The sequence below is a fragment of the Lepidochelys kempii genome, chromosome 1 (assembly GCF_965140265.1).
Source record: "Lepidochelys kempii isolate rLepKem1 chromosome 1, rLepKem1.hap2, whole genome shotgun sequence".
NCBI lineage: Eukaryota > Metazoa > Chordata > Testudines > Cheloniidae > Lepidochelys > Lepidochelys kempii.
The window spans coordinates 199,991,379-200,004,763 of record NC_133256.1 but is presented as its reverse complement, the minus strand read 5'-3'; the positions used below and the strand labels follow the sequence as shown (position 1 = coordinate 200,004,763).

Sequence of the window (13,385 nt, the reverse complement as noted above, 5' to 3'; positions counted from 1 at the left end):
AATACAGCTTTAAATGTGCATATGTTATTCTGCAACGTCCAGTTTGTGGCTATTGAGGCTCTAAATTGTGTTTCTTGAGGTCAACTGTGTTAAAAAGAAAATGTGCATTTTATTATGAACTGAATTATGCTCCTTCAGCTCTCGGAATGGCTGCTAGCTGCTCTCTGTTGCAAATGCACAGCAGCTCCCCTGCTGGACACCTACTGAATTGCAGGAGAAGGAGAAGAGAGCAGTTCTTTCTGGTTCGTGGCCTGCTTCACAGCTGGGATATGGGAGCCCCAGGGAAAGGTTGACTTTTTCTGTCTGAGCCTGGGGGAGCATTAGCAAAGGATGGCGCCTCCACCCCCGCAGCCACCCGGAGCATCCCAGGAGAAGCGGGGGAGGGAGACGTTGAGAACCAGCAACCAGTTACCGATCCTGATTCTTTGTCCCAGTGTAGATTAGAGCCTGAGGGATGGTTTTAGGTGTACTGGCTGGCTGTAATCCCGAAGGATCATCTACTGTTCCAGCTGGAGCTCAGCTTGTTCCAGTCTTCTCCCCCAAAACACCCCTCCCAATACCCAAAACACCGTCAGTAGGCAGGAACTCTGTGAATGAAGGCATAGGAGCCAGCTATCCCAGTTGTATGCCTAGTGGGGATTCCCCAAACTGAGGGGATTTTCCTTTTTAGCTCCTGAGAAGCATAAAGGGGAACAGAACAAGTTGGAGAATCATCTCCAAAATGTTGATTGTGACCCCTTGGCCTTTTTGAAACTATGTGTTTGGCCATCTGGCTGAAAAGGTTAGATACCACTGATGTATAGCCGTTCTCTCTTTACTGTGAACTTAATTCTGCACTTACTCATGCAGCTGCATAACCCTGTTGACTTCCGTGGGATTGGAGTGGTGTAAAGGAGAGCACAGTTTTTCCTGTAATGCTTTTTGTTTAGGTCCAAATATTACATGCTACCATGAGAGCAGTGTTTGTTACAGGCAGTACAAATTGTAAAAACTGTAGAACAAAATGAATGCCACTAAGGTTAAGATCCCCAGGATTTGCTACTGTTATGTATGATGTCTGACAATTTAGCATGTTCCCATATATCTGCATAGTTTCGTGGTGTGATTGTTTTATTGGGTTTACTGATGGAGAAGAAACTTTTGGTCACTTTTCTTCTAAATTTTGTATTGAATTTTGTTCTATAGGTCTAGGCTTAATATATTCAGGCTTCTTTATCATGACTCTGCTTAGACACTTCATCCCTGACTTACAATGCACCCTAATGTTCCAGTCCTAAACCACAACACAGGCTGCACAGCGCTCCCAATATACCATAAATCTGATTTCTAATGCCTACTTTTATTCTTGGGTCTTCACAGAGCTCTGCAAATGCACCTCAATTGTCTCCTGCAGCATCTGCTGCTATTCCCGCCCGGGGTTCTCCACACACAACTGTGCCAATGCACCTTAGTTCTGCCCTACATCCCTCACCACTATTCCGTTCCTGGGCTTCCCTCACAGCTCTGCCCAAGCCCATCACAGCTGACCTGCAGCGCCCTTGAGGGAAGAGCATTTCTGAACCCGATGTCCCAAATTGAAAGTGTTAGTTATGTCTTGGAGTAAAGGAGATTTTGAGGAGAACTGGCATGTCTGATTTTGGAAAGGAATTACATCGAGCTCATTGGAGTGCCTTGGCTCTTGAGTTCAAAAGCCACCATATAAGCAAATTATCAGAACACACTAGATTTTTGGATCACCCTCGGAAGTCTTTAATCCCTAGCAAGAAAGTAACCATCAATCAATAACTTAACTCATTTCCCAGGGTCTCTTCCTCACATCAGTAACCTATTTATATGAACCATTGGACTTTTAAAGTAATTACCTAATTATTAACACTAGACAACAAGCCAGACTTCAGTAATTGCTTTTATTAACTACCAATGCATGTCATCACTAGTACAACATTTTTCAACTTAACATTTCAATATTTAGTGTTTGAGTTATTCATATTCAGTTTGCTTAATACTTCAGTATTAATTTTAATTTAACTTTGTGTGTCTCGGAACACCATATTCATAAAGACTTTGACTTCTGTCCAGGTGAGATAGGAATTTTCCGAGATGCCAGGTCTCTGTAATCTCTTTGACGTTCACTGATGGGCACAGAGGAAACCTCTGTTTTCTTAGGCTGTGATTCAGAAAGGCATCTCTATTCAGGATAACACTTACCACATACTTGAATTTAGGTATGTGCTTAAGTGTTGTCCTTCGTCGAGACCTTAAAGCTGAGTCCAAATATTGCAATTAAGCCCTCTTTTAGAAATGGCCAACGGAGGAAATTTTTTAAATCAGTTGACTCAAAATCAACTGATTTTAAGCTGTCTCTTCTGAATTTCCTCAAGGAATTGATTCGTGACTAAAGCTATTACAAATTATAATTAATACTATTTCTTGTCATCTTTAAGTCAAAATATATACTTCAGATATAAGTGGTTGGCTTATGGATAACATAAAATTAACCCATTGTGGCGCTTTGTGAAAACTCATTCTAGACTGCAAACTAGCCTCAACAGCTCAGCTGCTGAAGCTGTACTGTATCTTCTGGAGAGCTCTACAGCCCTTTCTTTGAAGGTACTTTCTTCAAAAATGCTTCGTATGGAGAGAATGAAGATTCTCCTTAGGCAGCTAGAGACTCCTGATGGATGTTAATTGGAGTTCAGTGTTCAGATACTAGAGTCCTCTTTTATTGCATGTGTCTTTCACTGGTTTCTATGAAAACTGCAGTTAGGACTTCTTTTCGGTAGAGTTACCTAAGAAATGTAGCTTGTATACATTTAGAGTTAAGACTTTGATTTTGATTAGCTTCCTGTGTCTTATGTAAAAAACCGTATCACCCAATCTTATTGTCAAGCAGCACATATTCAAAAGTCTGTTTCCCCAAATTGTTCCTTTTATATCTTCAAGTGAAAACTGTATAAACTCCTTGATTTGTTAATAGATTCTATGTAGTGTGTGTGTGTGTGTGTGTGTGTGTGTGTGTGTGTGTGTGTGTGTGTATATATATATAATATAGAGCCTTATACAGTTAGTATTCCTTAACCTTAATATGTATGTTACATCATACTAAAAGAGCAAAAAGCTGCAATCAAGGCTGTTTTTTTCATCTGTTTTTAATTACCAACAAAAGGAGCGGGGGGGAAGCTCTTTTTGTTCCAATACAAATGCAAAATGCAACCATATTTCAAAACAAACTAACTTATACACTAGTTAAAGGAAGGATAATGTATAGTTATCTTGCATTATGTACATTTTAAAATGTGTAATTAAGCAAACTGTAACTTTCTTATCTTTAAGTAGAGAAAAGGAAAATCTAGTTATTTCTCCTGTTATCTGAGATGTCTCTTCTGGAGATGTTTTATAAGCTTTGTCCTTGAAGAATAGGTAACCTATGTATCATCAGTAAATCAAAATTGTTAAGCCTTTATCATATCCCATTATGCAAAAGTTGCAGAACCAGTAATTGGGTTACTTTTTTTCACACTGTTTAACTGTATCATACCTTTCTATCTTAAAATTCATTTTTTCAGTTTCATTATAAAACAATCCACGCATGCATATAAAATACACTTCACTTTTTTTATCAAAACATGACTTAACTTTAAAATATTCGTAAATATTGCTTGTTACTTGTTTCAGAGTAGCAGCCGTGTTAGTCTGTATTCGCAAAAAGAATGAGGAGGACTTGTGGCACCTTAGAGACTAACAAATTTATTTGAGCGTAAGCTTTCGTGAGCTACAGCTCACTTCATCGGATGCTTATGCTCAAATAAATTTGTTAGTCTCTAAGGTGCCACAAGTATTCCTTTTCTTCTTGTTACTTGTGCAACTCTCTGCTACTCCAGATGTGAGATTCCATACACAGACCTGCCATTGCCGTTTAAGCTTGACTTGCAGCATCCCCTGCTAATATTTTGCCTTGATTGGATAGAGGCAGACAATCGTGAGACCATCTTCTAGGTTCTTTCTGAGTCTTGGCTTCCCTAGCATTAGTCCATTAGGCTGACTTTCATGTCCTGTCTTGTTTGATAGCCCCAGAGCATCAAGTCATTCCCTTACTACATCTCAAGAAGGGATATACTGATCAGCTAGAATGTATTAGACTGAGAAGCGGCTGTCTGCTAATAGGAACAAACAGAATTAGAAAGATATGAAAGAAGACTGAGAAGTTGGCCATTTACTCCTTTGGTGTCTGCTTCTGATCCTGTCATTGAAATCTACCAGTATGTCTACACTGGAGTTGGTAGTGTAATTTCCAGCTTGGGTAGATGTGTGTGCATGAGCTTTGATTGAGCTAGCATGCTAAAAATAGCAGTGTGGCCATGGCAGCATGGGCAGTAGGATGGGCAAGCTGCCCAAGTAAATACCTAGGGTCTCAGACAGGATTGTAGTCAGGTGGCTAGCCTGTCCCACCACTCTTGCCACCTCAGCTACATTGCTACTTTCAGCCTGCTAGCTTGATCAAAGCTAGAGCACATACATCTACCCAAGCAGGAAACTACACCTCCAACTCCAATATGGATGTACCCAATGAGAAAACTCAATGGACTTCAAAGGGAATCATAGAATCATAGAATATCAGGGTTGGAAGGGACCTCAGGAGGTCACCCAGTCCAACCCCCTGCTCAAAGCAGGACCAATCCCCAATTAAATCATCCCAGCCAGGGCTTTGTCAAGCCTGACCTTAAAAACTTATAAGGAAGGAGATTCTACCACCTCCCTAGGTAACGCATTCCAGTGTTTCACCACCCTCCTAGTGAAAAAGTTTTTCCTAATATCCAACCTAAACCTCCCCCACTGCAACTTGAGACCATTACTCCTTGTCCTGTCATCTCCTACCACTGAGAACAGTATAGAACTATCCTCTTTGGAACCACCTCTCAGGTAGTTGAAAGCAGCTATCAAATCTCCCCTCATTCTTCTCTTCTGCAGACTAAACAATCCCAGTTCCCTCAGCCTCTCCTCATAAGTCATGTGTTCCAGACCCTTAATCATTTTTGTTGCCCTTCGCTGTACTCTCTCCAATTTTTCCACATCCTTCTTGTAGTGTGGGGCCCAAAACTGGACACGGTACTCCAGATGAGGCCTCACCAATGTCGAATAGAGGGGAACGATCACGTTCCTCGATTTGCTGGCTATGCCCCTACTTATACATCCCAAAATGCCATTGGCCTTCTTGGCAACAAGGGTACACTGTTGACTCATATCCAGCTTCTCGTCCACTGTCACCCCTAGGTCCTTTTCCGCAGAACTGCTGAAGATTGCACCCTTGAAAACAGAATTTGTGGGAGGACCACCAATTGACTGCCGGCTCAGTTTGTTTCCATGTTGTAACTGGTTGAGTAGCTGCACAGCACTGAGTTCCTGGTCCATAATTACAGTCCTAGGCACTACAGTAGTACAAATAGTAAATAATAATAATCAGTCCACAAGCAAATATCATTGCACCCTGACATCTGTTAATAACAGGCAATAAGAGGACTGCAGATATTTTAACTATTAATAGGTAGCCATTTAAGAGAGTGTGACAATTAAAAATAAGTCCTTTTAGATCAGTTTTCCTTGTGCTTTGCCAAGGCACTTTTCCTGATGCACACCTCTCAATTTAATGCAGCATCCTTTGCCAATGCACTTTCCCATTGATAGGAGGTTAAAAATTATGTTCTTGGAGTGAACCCCTAATATTAAAGAAGGATCTACCTCTGGCCTCCTTTGCAAACTGATTGTAATATAGTTTATTACACAGGTGGGCAGGTCAGCACATTGTCAGAAGCATTTTAGGTGGCCACCTGCTACAGTGTGAGTTATTGTAAAGGAGATAGGAGATCTCACAGGGACTGAGATTTTGCTGGCCATTAACAAAGGCGATTGCAAATAGCAAGAGGTAATTAGTACAGGTTTCACTATACCAGTTTTCCATCTGCTGTTGGCTACTGGTTTTTGAGCTGATCCCTTCACTCTCTTGTCAGCTACTTGCATGCTCTGTCTTGGATTCTGGATGAAAAGGACATTTAGTGAAAAGGGGCATAAATCAACAAAATAACAATGTAACCTGTAGAAATATGAATCTATGTAGATTAATCCACGTTTCCTAAATTGCATACTAGGTCGTAATTCAATCAAGGGGCAGGGGTCTTGTGACGTTTATGAACATTTATGGATAGCATGAGGGCTCAGATTAAATGTCAGCCCTGATATTCAATTCAGGATCACGTATTATTGTTGTTCATTAATATATAAAAACAACAATTATATCCACTAAAATCCTCAATTTAATTTTGCTGTAATCTGTCTCTGCCCGTGTCAGACACGCAATGAACTTTCTCTCCACCTCAGATTCAGATCATTCACAGTGCTCTATTGAATTTCAGCTCAGAAGGGTCTGGTGTTTTGCGGTTTTTTCCAGACATGGGCTTGGATTAGTTTGGGCCCTATTTGGATTGAGAATGTAATAACATTAGGATTTCTCCATTGCCTTGCCCATCCTCCTTTGGCACTAAGTTCTATATCAGATACTATAAGGGTAAAACACATCCAGAAGTGTAAAGGCCATGGAAAGCTTACAGTGCAACAGAACCTTCAGTGGAGTTGGTATACAGCACAGACTGCATGTGGTAGAGCTGTGCTCCATGCCAGCTCCACATAGGCTCTTGGAGAGGGCAGTCTGAGGTAGGCATGTCCAGTTAGTTCATGATTACCCGTCTTCCCTGTGTAATGGGAATTGCATCCTCTAGGCCAGTCCAGGCTTTGCATTAATAATAGTCAGCACCTCTCTAGTACATTTCATTTGTTAGATCTCAAAGCACTTTGCAAAGATGGGTAATTGGCATTATTTCTATTTGACGGATTGGGAAACAGGTACAGAAAGGAAACATTTTCAAAAGCTCATTCAGTGACTTAGGAGCATTTGCAGAAGTGACTTGTACACTTAGGATCCTGTGGGCTTGTCTGCATGAAGCAGCAATGTGCACTATGGGGTTGTGATTTCTAAAACACACTAATGTGTTACACAGTGATTGGTCTGTGTAGATCCTGCTGGTGCATGCTAAAAGTTGCCTAGCGTGCTTCTAAGTTAAAGCACACTTGGGGAAACTTTATTGTGCACCAGCACCAACCAGTCTACACCAACCAATTAATTGGCAACATGTTAGTACACTTTAGAAAACACACCCCTATAGGGCACATTACCCTGCTGTGGAAACAAGCCAAAAGTCTTGTTGATTTTCAATTATAGGTGGGTTCCTAGACGCCCAAGTCATTTTTGAAAATGGGACTTGGACACCTAAATCACTTAGGTGCTTTTGAAAATTTTACTCATAGGGCCAGATTCTGCCATCCTTATTCACACTGAGTAGTAACTTAGACCACAAGTAGTCCCGTGATTTAAATAGGACTAGTCATGAAACAATATTAGAGGAAAGTACTACTCAGTGTGAGTAAAGGTGGCAGAATCTGGCCATTGGGAGTTAATGGCAGAGCTAAGAATAGAACATGGTGTCCAGACTCCCAGATCAGTATCCTATTTACTGGACAACAATGCCGCGAAGTAGTGGCCATAGAGGCATTAGTGGCATGACCCACATCTTGCTGGTGAGTCAGGAATTCGATTTTATCCCCTCTCCCCGCCGACCACCACCACCACCACCACTCTGGGCCCTTATGGAAAATCCTCTTACATAAGCTTCAGAGAGGATGAGGGTGGTAAAAAGTGAAATTCTGCTAAGATTAGTAGCAGTGGCATTTCCTTGGGAATTGTTAAATAATCCTAGGAATTGGAGAAGGAGAAGCTCGGTTGGTCGTCTTGTACACACCCACCACATATATTGATTTTGGGTTGAAAACACTTGACATTAAAAAGAACAAGGGTAATAGTGGTATATGAGTCCGAGGATTATTCTATTTATAACATGGAGTACTGGAAAGTAAATGGTCAATTTTCATAGATTTTATTTTTTTACATGTTATATAATAGTGTGTCCTGGAGAAAGCTGCTGTGTTAATTCAATGTAATTAGGTTGTGTGTCTCTAGTGACAGAGTGTGTCTCAAAGTGCCGTATAATAAAAAGTTACACCCTATCATTTTAATGGGTCAAACTCTACTCTTAGTTGCAATTAAGTCAATGAGGTTGCAAAGGGGTAAGAGAGTAGAGTTTGGTCATATGTTTTCTATACTTATCTAACATGGAGTGAATCACAGTTTCCTCAGATACATCCTGTTTTTTCACTACTTCACATGGAAAGTTTTATTTTTATATTTTGGACATGATTTAAAATCAAGCGCCTGGACCCCTTTTGATCATTAAAGAGTTTATGGCACTTTTGGCAGAATGTTAGCCCTGGTGACTTGCCAAATTCCAATTTAGGCCTAGTGTAATTACTCATCTAAAATTTCCCTACCGTTTTCGTTGGATATAGTGCTCTTCCTCACTTCTTCTACCAAACATGTTTGTAGTGTTGCTATGCACTGGTAAACGGGTGTTGAGTGCCACCCCAGAACTGACTGCCTTTCAGTAGTTAGTGATGTGATTTTTGTATACATTCTCTGTGGCCTAATTCTGCAAAAGCCGATGAATATCTTCTGCAAAATGGTGAGATTCCCAATTAAGTCAATGCTCAGTACTTAACTTTATAAACTAAGGACCCAGTCCTGTAATTTGGCATTTTTTGGCATTAAAGTTGTTACTGTAAATGATGCAAGTAGCAACACCTATACTTAAGACTGGCTGACACTTCCCATTATAACACCCTGTTTTCAGTTGCTTATAACTGCCAAACTTTAAGAATTTGGGCTGATGTTTTTTCATGCTGGGTCTGCCTCCAGCTGATTTTTTTCCCCCTCCTGGAAAATTTCAGCAAAAACAGTTCAGCCATTTCTCAGAACAACATTAGGGAAAAAATACATTATTAAAAAATTACCATGGTAAAAGATTCTTGCAACGGTTTCATTGAGAAACACTTGTGCCTCTATGCTTGGATCAGAGACTTGAAGTGTGGGTGGTCAGCCTGGTGTCAGGGATGTGCCTTTTGCTACTCCTGTGAAAATCTACCTAACTTTAACCAAGTTATGACACTTTCAGTTCGCATCTATTCAGTACGGTCTTGTTAGAGGTTGTCAATCAAATGCTTCAGTCTACACTGAGGATGCTCCATCCCAGGGCTGCAGGGGCTGGGCAGGACTTTAGGTTGAATTACTGCTTCCTGCTACTGTGGCTGTTGCCATACTGGACACAGAAATAGAAAGCAGGGAGACTGTATCTCCTGTGATCTCAATTCTCACCATGTTGACGCCCAGTCAGCAAGGACAAGGAGGAGGAACGGAGAGGGGGTGGCAGCTCCAAGCACAGACAGTGGAGAGGGGATGGAGGGAAAGGGACAGGTCAGTACACTGGGGAGGGGGGTTCTCCCAAGCCCCCACTGCAAAACAGCATACCCCGCCACCGACAACTTAGATGGAGGGGATAGCTCAGTGTGGGGGTACAATGTCCTTGATACCCCCCCACTGCAAAAATGAAACCCCCTCCCCCACTGCTTGCAAGCCAGATGCTGAGGAAGTGAGTAGGAAACCTTCCAGCTGTGCTACTGCTGCTTCCCTGACCCCAGCTTCGCCCCCCCCCACCCAACCCCCCCAAAAAACCCCTCTCTTCCAGCCCTTCCCCCCTGCATATGCGGTCCACGGAGGCAGGGCAAATGGACGGGGCTGTGTGCCCTGGAACTGCGCTGAAGGGCCAGGGTTCGAAGGGGAGTGGAAAGACACAGTTTTTTGGGGGGGCAGAGCCCCTATATGCGCCCCAATCTCCACCTTCAGATGTGATGTCACAAGGTCACAAATGTTGCTCTTATGCGGCGGCTATGTTGCTGTTACCAAGTGGACCATTCACAGTAGGGACAGTGTTCCCAGGGGAAGTGTTCTCTGCAAGTGGCGATTGCTCTAAAAAGACGTTGCTGCAAGTAAGTTTCTACTGTATCAATTTCCCAGCATTCCATTCTGCTGCTGGGAAGTTCCACTTGACCCTTTTAAACTCCCCTACTAGGATACCAATTTGTTTGATGAAAGGATTGCAGTGCTCCTACTGATGGACCTCTTACTAGCGCTGTCAACGTTTTTTCATCAAACAGTAATTGAAATAAAAAGTGGGGTTTTTCTGTCAAAAATGAAATTTTTTACTAAAAAAATTAATTGGCTTTCAGTTTTTAAAAAATTGGCTTTGAAAATAGGTTTACCAAAAATCACAAATTTTTCTTGTCAAAAACAGTTTGTTTTTCATTGAAAAACAATATAAAACATTTTTGCAGGAAATTTCAGAGAAAAAAACAACAACCCTGAAAATGTTTTGGAATTTCCCATGGAAAAAAAATTGGTGTCTGCCAGTTATAGCTTGAATTGCAACCCTTTTTCTATAACAAAACTCATGCTCCTGAGGTCGCTTTGTTCTTGACGCCTATGCTAGCCAGCATGTTGCTGTTCCCAGGATGGCCAGCCCAACTGAAGCTGTATGCATCTTGCTAGCTGGCCTACAGTTCCAATGATTCTTCTCTACCCTGGAATTCTCTCTAGCTATTCCTTCCCACTTGCTAGCCTACTTGCTTCTTTGTTCACTCCACCCCCACTACTCTTCCCCCGGGCCCAGAATCTGCTGCCTCACCCCTCCTTACACATCGGGTTGCTAGGCGTCTGGTTTCCGACCGGAACACCCAGTGGAAAAGGGACGTTGGTGGCTCCAGTCAGCACTGCTGACCTCGCCGTTAAAAGTTCGGTCAGTGGCGCAGTGGGGCTAAGGCAGGCTCCCTGCCTGCCCTGGCTATGTGCAGCTCCCCAGAAGCGACTGGCATGTCCCTGCAGCCACTAGGCAAAGGGGCGATCGGGGAAGCTTCCGCAGGCTGCTCCAGCATCAGCTCTGCAGCTCCCATTGGTTGGGAATCGCAGCCAATGGGAGCTGTGGGTGAGGTGCCTGCAAGCACAGGCATCGCGCATAGCCGCCCGGCCCCTAGGCAGAGGGGTCAGGCGGCTGACGTTCTGGCCACTTCCAGGAGCAGCGCGGAGCCAGGGCAGGCAAGAAGCCTACTTAGCCCCCCTGCGCCGCCGACCGGGAGCCACTTGTGGTAAGCGCAGCCCAGCCGGAACCTGTACCCCAAGCCCACTTCCCCAGGCCTAACCCCCTCCTGCACCCTAACTCTGTCCCAGACCCTGCACCCCAACTTTCTGCCCCAGGTCGGAACCCCCTTCTACACCTAAACTCCCTCCCAGAGCCCGCACCCCCTCCTGCAGCCCAATCCCCTGCCCCCACCTTGAGCCCACTCCCGCACTCCAAACCTCTTGTCCCCAGCCCCACCCCAGAGCCCGCACCCCCCAGCTGGAGCCCTCACTCCCTCCCACACCCGGCTCCCTGCCCCAGCCCAGGGCCTGCTCCTGCACCCCCAGCTGGAGCCCTCACCTCCCCGTGCACCCCAACCCCCTGCCCCAGCCCATTAAAAGTAAGTGAGGATGGGGGAGAGCAAGCGATGGAGGGAAGGGGGCTGGAGTGAATGGGGGCAGGGCCTCAGGAAGGGGTGTGGCAGCAGATGGGGCAAAGGTGTTCAGTTTTATGCAATGAGAAAGTTGGCAACCCTACCTACACACACACACAATTGCTGCAATACTTACCTAACTCCCAGTCCCTCCCAACAGCAACACCAACCCGCTATTGCTCCTTTTCCACCACCATCCCTCCTTCATATTCCTTAATATATTTTAACATACATTCAGGAAAGAAGGGGAGTCTTTTGTTGGCTAGGGAAAGCTAAATAAGATTCTCTCCTCCTTATCTTCTGAGAGCAAATAGGTTTCCTTATAAGCACCTCCTTTTGCTTTACTGCTGACGGTTAGTTTGGATTTAAAACACACTGGAATTCTGTGCTCTTCAAACCATCTCCATGAAATGATCCTTCAAACATCAATCTTTTGTATAAACCTTTGCTTTCAATCTCAAATAGGAACAGATCATCCATTTGGAACAACTCATCAGAGTAGCAGGGTTTGACTCATTTTGGTCATTAATTCATTCCATGTTAATATGTCCTGGACGATAGGTTTACAGTATAGCTCAGATAATCCATAACATACATTGGTAAATCCAGAGACTCTTTGTTATGCTAAGTGTTTAGACTATCAGAAGGCAATAGTTCCCCCAAACATTCTCTCTTGAAGCAGCGATCTCTTTTCTGCTAAGGTAACACATCAGTTTTAGGCCAAAGACAGAAGAGACTGACATACCACTATTTATCCACAAAACAAGCAGTTGTAGTGTAAGCTTCCTTACCTCTCTGCCCCCATAATGTACCTCACCTCTGACCTGCAGGGATTGTATCTAGGACCAAGAAGAGGAGTTCACTCTCTGTGGCCAATTTAATCCTTAACCTCTCTGCTGAGACTACTGACAAGGAGGCCAATTAGTGCCGATTATGGTGGTGGGCTTTGTGAAGAGAACACCTGTCCACAGGGACCACCATCTTATTTCACACAAGCAACTGAACAGCCACCAGATGGTAACATCACTTAATCTTTGCTGACTTGGAATGGATTCAAACTAGCATCCTAGGGATGAAAGGCTCCCTAGACTATTATCAATCCCCTGAGCTATCCAGTCACCTGGTTCTGATAATTTCTGAGCTTGTAAGGTTTATGTGATCCATGAAGTGAAAATTTTATTTTTTCTGCAGGAATTGCAAGAATCCCTGTGGCTCCTGGGTGTCTTTTTTATTTTGGTATAATTTAGCTTATTTATACCTGCTTTATTCTTCATGCTGTTTTTCCTGTTTTCCTCTCAGATCCTTGAAGATCAGTTTGTGCTCTTCTCCTGAAAGAACCTTTTCTGTGTTTCATGTAAGTACTCAGCATTTTGTACCTTTCAGCAACAAGAATCATGTGTTTTATTCAGGGCCCAGTCAAGCAAATCTGAAGCCCCTGTGAAGTATTTTATAGGTTTCTCTGGCTGCAAGGCTCGGTATTCGGTGTGTATCCTTATTCTGCCCAGTTGTCCCAAACTTCTGTACAGCATCAGTTTGTAAGATTCAGAATGGTTCATTTCCACTGTGTGATGGGGAGAATAGGGAGCATGTACAGAAGTGGTGTGAGCATTTCTGGATTGAATTAGGGAGGCAATGGATGGAGGATTCCTGTTAGAGATGGCGAAAGCCTGCCATGATTTCTTAATGGGTATTATCCCATCCCAGAGCTTTCATTCAGCACAGAACAGCTTGTATTCCACATCATCCAGGACTGGAACAGGTACAGAAAATATTTCATTAGCATTTCAACCTGTGCTTGCTGGGATACAGCTTCATGACCTGGAACGCCTGCAACTGCAAAGTTG

At 43.4% G+C, this 13,385-nt stretch overlaps 1 protein-coding gene across 13 annotated transcripts in view; it reads left to right on the top strand.

The window, feature by feature from the left end:
- Positions 1–13,385, top strand: part of ZBTB20 (zinc finger and BTB domain containing 20) — a 663,010-nt gene that overhangs the window by 481,541 nt on the left and 168,084 nt on the right. For 12 of the 13 annotated variants that reach the window (XM_073308827.1, XM_073308823.1, XM_073308794.1 and 9 more), the window contains one exon: positions 12,841–12,895. The exons of the other annotated variant lie outside the window; for it this stretch is intronic. The gene's annotated coding sequence lies outside the window, so the exon portion shown is untranslated. The remainder of the gene's footprint in view (positions 1–12,840; positions 12,896–13,385) is intronic. 13 annotated transcript variants of the gene reach the window in all.